We start from the raw sequence: 8,065 nt of genomic DNA, 5'->3' as shown, positions 1-8,065 counted from the left end.
GTGGTTGGGAAAAAAATAAAGGAAAAATTTGGGAACACTGCCCTGGAGTCTTGATAACCTACTTGAAACAAATCTCCAGGTGACTCAGTGCATATTAAAACCTGAGAAGCCCTTTTGAGACGCCTGAATGAATATAAGTATCTTAGTTTATGAGGACCACGTGCCTAAAAAATGTCCTTGGGTACAGATAACTGGCAGGATGATTTGTGGGATGATCGCCAGATGCGTATTTTTCACATCCTGCATTATTCCAAATCATTAAGCCCTTGTCGGAATCTGATGAACAGGTCCCCGCACAGCAGCGCAGTTCTGGAAACAAGCCGGGGCTTAACATCAGCGCTTATGAACTGAGTATTCCAGTTCACGAACACTCCTTTGCCTCGGTCTCCTCATCTTGAAAGTGGGAAAGGTGATAACGCCTATCTCGTCCTCCGTCTCAAGATAACGGGGCTGTGAGAGAGTGTCTATGTCGTGGGTCCACCTGTTCCTTTCTTTATTTGCCACTCCAGCCCCCGTCCATGGATAAGAGAATTCTACACCCATCCCTCCTACAACTCCGGAAGTCAAAAATGGTTTCCCTTGCGCGAGTTCTGGTTTTCTCCTCCCCATGCCTCATGCCCAGGGCCAGGGTGCACGGTAAATCTCTGAGATCCTCCTTTATTTTGGCCTTTCTTGGCCACTGACTCCATGCAGCATGGCCACACTCATGGCTTCCCCCTGCCTTCCTGACTTGTCCTGCCTCCTTGGACAATCGTTCTTCCACCTTTTTAGCTTGATTCTTAGCCCTGTGCGCTGACGTATTATATAGCAGGCGAGCTCTGGCTTTCAGCGTCAATCCCTGACATTGAATTCCAACTCTAAATTTAGTAACTGTAGGATTTTGGATAAGGGCTCTTTGAGTTTCTTTTCTTATCTCTAGACTGAGACTGTTAATACCCACCAGTTAGAGCCATTTTAAAAATTAAATGAGATTCTATTAACCAATAGTTGTATTTCTTAGGTGCCATCCCCTGTGCTAGACACATTTACCACCAACCTACAGCTCTTCCAACAACTCTCCACGTAAAGCAGCTAATAGGATGCGGGTCATTCTGTATACTCAACAACTGTTGGTCTTTTTTCTTTGTTCTTTCTCACCGTGTGATCCACAGCTCCACCTCCTTTCTCTCTGCAGTTTACTTCCCAATGTGTTTTTCTTTTTTTTCTTTTTCTTTCTTTTTTTTTTTCTTTTTAGATAAAGTCTTGCTCTGTTGTCCAGGTTGAAGTGCAGTGGTGGAATTTCGGCAATCTCAGCTCACTGCAAGCTCTGCCTCCCGGGCTCAAATGATTCTCCTGCCTCAGCCTCCTGAGTAACTGGGACTACAGGAGCACACCACCACACCTGGATAATTTTTGTATTTTTAGTAGAGACGGGGTTTTACCATGTTGGCCAAGCTGGTCTTGAACTCCTGACCTCAAGGGATCCATCCACCTTGGCCTCCCAAAGGGTTGGAATTACAGGCGTGAGCCACCGTGCCTGGCCCCCAATGTGGTTTTCTAATTTTTCTAATATCCCACATTTCTAGATGACAACTGGGGTTTGTGGTTTTTGTTTTTTTCTTTTTTCTTTGTTTTACTTGAATGTCAGGCAGTCACCTTAAACTCAATATTCTTTGTAAGTCAATCTCATTGCCTTTATCTGCCACACCTCTTTTTGCCCTTTTTCTCTCTGTCAATGGTGGCATAATTCTGTCTCCAGTCATGAAAACTTACAACAGTGGTTCTCAACCCTGGCTGCACGTTAGCCACCTGGAAGCTTTTGAAAATGCTGATGCCACCATACCAGTGAAATGAGTCTCTGATTCAGGGCTGGAAACCACTGACAGTATCACCTGCTCTCTCATCTGCACTTCCCTAGCTGGCTCCTGCACCTGTCCTATCCATTTTCCTTGGATAGAAAGCTAGGCTTTTCTTTGCCCGAAGCTATTTGGGCCTGGGGAAGAGCTTGAACCCCAATTGGGCTGAAGGTTCTCTTTCAGGAGTCATTAGCCATGGGGAGTTAAGGGAATAGTTTATGTAAGGTCTGGGCTGCTTGGGTGGAGTCTGCATTATGAGAGAGTGTCTATGCCGTGGGTCCACCTGTAACATCCTGTCAACAGATTTTCCTGCCTTTACACTCTCCTACCTTTAGTCTCTCTTGCATAATATAGCTGCCGTGTCATCTCCCTAAAACACCTGAGCCAATAGCTCTAGGGTAGTTTCGTTATAGGTTTAAATTTACAAGACTAATACTTGCAAAGCATTTTTATTCCTGCTTGCAATTATTCCTACAAACCAGGTAACAGTGCTCAGGTGGGACCCAGAAGCCCAGGGTGCAGGCCTCCTCCAGGCCCCTTCCTACCTGAGGCTCAATTCCAGGCCCAGATCAAGTTCTGCCTCCTCTAGATAAGCTTCCCCTGGTGACTACAACCCTCACCTGCCTTCTCTTCCTTTGAACTTTTGTGGCCCTTTCTTTCTATAGTAATCCTCAAATGTGTTGGGTTATTTTTAACTATTCAGGCACATAATTTCTTATTTCCCTGATCTTGGTTTAACCTCTATAAGGCTAGGGACTGGAAGATACTCTTTTCAAGTCCTCAATAGCAAGATGACATGCATACATGAAGGGATAACCTTATTATTTGTTAGTCGAATGAACAACTATGAACTCATTGTGCGAAGCCTTAAAGATTGTACATGAATGTCTTCAGCAAGTAATCTTGTGTGTGCAGGGAACATAATTCCATTCAAACTAATCTAATGAAAAGGGAGTTATTCTAAGGATACAAGGGGATCTCATGGGACCAACTGTAGAAAGGCCTCAGGGTGGAGAGTTGTCTGCAAACGCTTGGGTCTCAGTCTGTCATCATTGGAATCTGCTGTTCTCCTTAGTCTCGCTCCCCCTTTGCTCTCCAGGCATCTCTTAGACTGCTGCATTCATGTCCTGTGTGCACATACGTGTGTGTTGCTCAGCTGTCCCTCCCCTGACCTTCTCTTTCCTCCCTCCTGCCCACCTACCCTCCCAGGTTTCAAGTCCTCACAGGCCCAGGCCTTTCCTCACCTCTGCCTGTCTCTCCACTCTATTCTCTGCAGATCAGCTTCATCCATAAGGCTGAGTTTCTTCCTCTGTGAGTGTAGTTTTCCGAGGGCTTTGACTCCACCCAAACAGCCCAGACCTTATGTAATCTATTCCCTTAACTCCCCATGGCTAATGACCCCTGAAAGAGAACCTTTGGCCCGACTGGGGTTCAAGCTCTCCCCCAGGCCCAGAGCTTCGGTCTGGAGGTGATAAAACTGTGGGTCATGAAGGTCAACCTCGAAGGTGAACTTAAACAGAACTATGGTGTGCCTGCCCAAGCGAGTAAATGTCATGTACTAGCCACCCTTTACCATGTGGCTTTGTTTTGCCCATAAAGGGGGCTGGAGATATTTTCTCACCCATTGTCTATGAGTCCATCCACACGACGTGCTTCAGTTCTGTAAGTTGGAACTGACAGTGTGCAGGTTCCAAGCCTAGGCCTCAAGAGACCTCACGTATTGCTCCCTGTGCTCTGCCATTGCCACAAGGACCACATTTCTGCATTAGTCTGTCTCAGGAAGAAGAGAGATGTGAGGGGGCAAAGCCGAGCCATCCCAGCTGAGCCTGACCTCCCATCAGCTGACCCATCAGCCAATCCACAGATCTGTGACCATAAATGACCATAAGCCAATAGCTCTAGGGTAGTTTTGTCATGCAGCAATTTTGTGGCAATAGCTAGCTGATAGACCCTCTTTGCTGGTGCTTCCCCTCAGCCAATATACATGCTCAGGTCTCTTTGTCTTAGCCTATTTTTGATATAAAGGAATACCTGAGGCTGGGTAGTTTATTAACAAAAAAAAAAAAAAAAAAAGGTTTATTTGACTGATGGTTCTGCAGGCTGTACAAGAAGCATGGTGCCAGCATCTGCTTCTATTGATGGCCTCATAGTGGGAGGGAAGGGGAGCTGACATCACATGGTAAGAGGAAGGGAGCAAGAGAGAGAAGAGGAGATGCCAGGCTCTCTTAAACCAGCTCTCGCATGAACTAACAGAGCAAGAACTCTGAACTTGCTTCTGAATTCACAGCCTACCTCGGGATGGCACCAAGCCATTCATGAGGAATCTGCCCCCACTAACCAAACACTTCCCGTGAGGCCCTACCTTTAACAATTTGATCCCTATGAATTTGAATTTGGGGGTCAAATTTCAACCTGAGATTTGGAGGGGAGAAATATTCAAACTATATTACTCTCTCTTCTCTTAATCAGACAACTCCCTTTTATGCCTCTCAGTCATTGCTGGATCTCACTCCTTCCCTTCATGGCCAAATTCACTGAAAAGATTAGTCCATGATCTTCTAATTTGCCTGTTCACACTTTCATCATCATCACAGAAATTTTAAATAGAGTAGTACAAAGAACCCCTTTGGACCTATTATCCCGTTTCAACAGCCAATTTTTTGCCATTCTTGTTTCATCTAACTGCCTCCAGGCCCAATCTACGACTCACAGATCTCAACGTCTGCATATTCAAAACTGCTCTCCCCACTGACCTCAGGGTTTCCCTGTCTCCATGAGCAGTGCCACCATCCACCCAGCTGAATGAACCCACGGCTCCTTCCCTTCTCTCACCCTTGCATTTATGAAATGATCTGTCACTGTTGATTTTATGTCCCCATCTTCAGTGACACCGAAGGGGGGCTCTGATCCTCTAGTTCCCATAGTCAGCTGTGATTCCATCAGAAAAGGAGTGTCCAGAGAGCAAACCAGCCATCCCCTAGTCATGTGGAAAGAGTCCTGCTCAGGGGCCATTCTCCCCCAAATGGTTCCACATCTCCCCAGTTCTCCCATTAGTCTGCCAAGACTGGGCCTTCTTTCTATACCATCTGAGTGAGTGTGATTTTATCATGGGCATAGCATGTGGAAATCCACATTAGCCTCCCCGCTTGCCACTATCCAACTTATGAATGAATTTGCATCAAATAGAAAGCCAAGATCCCTTCCGGCTCTGACATTCTGATTCTTTGACAGGAAATAGGGAGATGGTAAGACTTTTTTGAGCTAGAGGTTGGCAAGATAAATGTGATACTTCCAGCTCTAACGTTCTATGATTCTATGATAAGAAAGAGGGAGGTAGTGATAACTTTTTGAGTCAGGGCTTGACAGGATAAATATGGTACTAAAGCAAATAAGGATGTAGAATAGGATTAGGAGAGAGTCGTAGAGTAGGAAGGCACACTACTCTCCTGACAGTATCATCATTATCATCACCAGAGTAGGAGGTCTGGACTCCAGGGTGTGACCATGGAACCAAAAAGAAGGGGACAGGTAGAAGAAATTTGAGTGTTTAGGTTAAATGGCAATTCAGCAATGGTGGTGGTTGGAGGCACAGGCTTTGGAGGTTGGTAGACTTGACTGAATCCTGGCTCTGGCATTTACTATTTGACCTTGAGACAGATATTTAATCCCTCTGGAGTTCAGGTTTTCTGTACAATGGAGATAATATTTATGTCACATCATGGTCGTGAGAATTATATGAGATAATTCATGCGAGGTGTTTAACACAGAGCCCAGCACATAGTAAGCAATCAAAAAATAGTAGTCTTTTTTTTGTTTTTGTTTTTTTGCAATTAGATTACAGAAGGTTGAGACTTGCATCTCGCTAGCAGACTCTCCTCCTTGCCTCCTTGACCTTCTTGGCTTCCACATTTTGCTTTAACCAGCTACCCTGTTGGAGAAGTCTACAAGGAAAATAATTGCTGGTGGCCTCTGAGTAACAGCCAACTAGGAACAGAGGCCCTCAGTCAGGAGCCCAGAAGGAACTGAATTCTGCCAGCAATCCTGCAAGCTTAGAATTGGCTTCTGCTGCAGTCAGACCTTCAGGTGAGACCCTAACCTGGCTGATTTCTTCACTGCATCCTGGGAGAGGCCCTGAAAGAGAATTCATTTAAGCCATACCTTGATTCTGGGCCCACAGAAACTGTGAGATAATAAACGTGTATTTGGTTTCAGCCACTGCGTTTTAGGGTAACTTGTTATGCTGCATAACTAATACACAGAGTCCAGGCTTTTCATGCCACAAAATGACTCTAGGCCTGGTGGCTCTGAACTCACATGGAGGAGGGAGCATTTGAACAAAGGGGGTTCTGGCAGGGCATGGGGCTCTGACACAAAATCCAGCCATTTTACAAAATGTCTTCCTAACCATAAATCAGATACAGTAAGTCCTCACTTAATAATGTCAGAGGGGCCAGGCGTGGTGGCTCATGCCTGTAATCCCAGCACTTTGGGAGGCCGAGGCGGGCAGATCATTTGAGGTCAGGAGTTCAAGACCAGTCTGGCCAACATGGCGAAACCCCATCTCTACTAAAAATACAAAAATTAGCTGGGTGTGGTGGCGGGCACCTGTAATCCCAGCTACTCAGGAGGCTGAGGCAGGAGAATCACTTGAACCCGGGAGGCGGAGGTTGCAGTGAGCCGAGATCGTGCCACTGCACTCCAGCCTGGGCGACAGAGCGAAATTCTGTCTCTAAATAAATAAATAAAATAATGTCAGTAGGTTCTTGGAAACTGCAACTCTTAAAGTAAATGACTTTGAATGAAAACATTTTCTTTTTGCCATCAACATTAGAGAAATGGCCTTCTGCAAGGATCAAACGGATGTCATTTCACTTTGAAGTCGTGGTTTTCAAAAACCCATTGACAACATTAAGTGAGGACTTACTGTACACAGTGTGACAAGAATGAGTGTAGTTATGATGATAACTGCACAAACTGTCTCAAATGTGGACTGTCCTGGAAAATTCTTCAATGGGTGGTCCCTTGTATGCCAATTTTCCTGTTATCTCCAACATTATCTCCTCCCAGATGGACGCAGCACAGCCAAGGTGGTTAGTGAGAGCCACTGTCCATGCAGGTCAGGCAAGGAACCAGGACGTCACCACAGAAACACACCTTTAACTAAAGAAGCAGACCACATGCTCTGTTTCTCCTCTTACCGGCCACACGGCATGGTAGAAAGACCTTCAGATTGGACCCTAATTGCCATTCATGACTTGAGTCTGACTTCAGGCGACTCTATCCAGCCTGCATGACCTCTTCTAAAGAATGGAGGAGACCCTGCCTGCCTCACTCACAGGGGTGTTACAAGCATCCCATGAGGTCTTGGCAAGTTAACCTCTGTCTGCCTCATCAATCAATGATAATGGTACCTACCTCTCAGTTTGTAAGGATTCAACAAGAAAATACATGTAAAGCACATAGCAAAAGACACAGCAGAGAGGAATTGCTCAGGAAATGTTAGCTCTTCGCATTGTTATCATTATGATCTGCTGGAACACGTGTCAGTGACAAAGTGCCACCATCTGACAATAGTGTCTGACAATAGGTTCTCAAATATTGGCCCAGACAGACAGTGAACGAGTGGATGAGCACCATTATGTTGGCAAGGTGAGCTGGAAGACAAGGGATTTAAAAAGTGCTCTCCACTTTGCCTCTGGATTGAACAAGAAAGATTCTCACTTCTAGACTACTTTCCTGCTATATCTCAGTCTCTGAGGAAGCCTCAAGGAGCCACTGACTGTCTAATCGCCCAGTTAGGACAGGTCCCCCAAGCTGTCACCGGTGCCTTTGTCCTGGCTCCCAGCTGAACTCATCAGCAGATTTCTCACCCTCTTTCAGGGTCAGCTTTTTGAATGCTCCCCACCACTTCCCTTGGATGTTTGCTTCTCTGGAATCATCTAGCGGGTGGTGTTTAGACACAGGACCGTCTTGCCTTCTCGATGATGGGCTCATCTGCGATTCCGGCCCGGCTTCTCTAATTAGCCCTCCTCTCACTTGGTTGGAGCATCACGTTTTCCTGCAGCTGTAATTGACCCTGCAGGGTACCGCCACAGGCCTGGGCTTAATCACTGCCATCCACTTCAAATCCATTTCAGTCTGTGGTGGCCAGATTCCATCTAGTAAGCGAGGCCTAATTGCTCTCTGATTACCCACAGGGTCAGGTGCTTGAATGTGCACAGTTCCATCCA

Source organism: Macaca fascicularis, chromosome 17 (genome assembly GCF_037993035.2).
Source record: "Macaca fascicularis isolate 582-1 chromosome 17, T2T-MFA8v1.1".
In the NCBI taxonomy this organism is placed as follows: domain Eukaryota; kingdom Metazoa; phylum Chordata; class Mammalia; order Primates; family Cercopithecidae; genus Macaca; species Macaca fascicularis.
Note: the sequence above shows the minus strand (reverse complement) of the source record.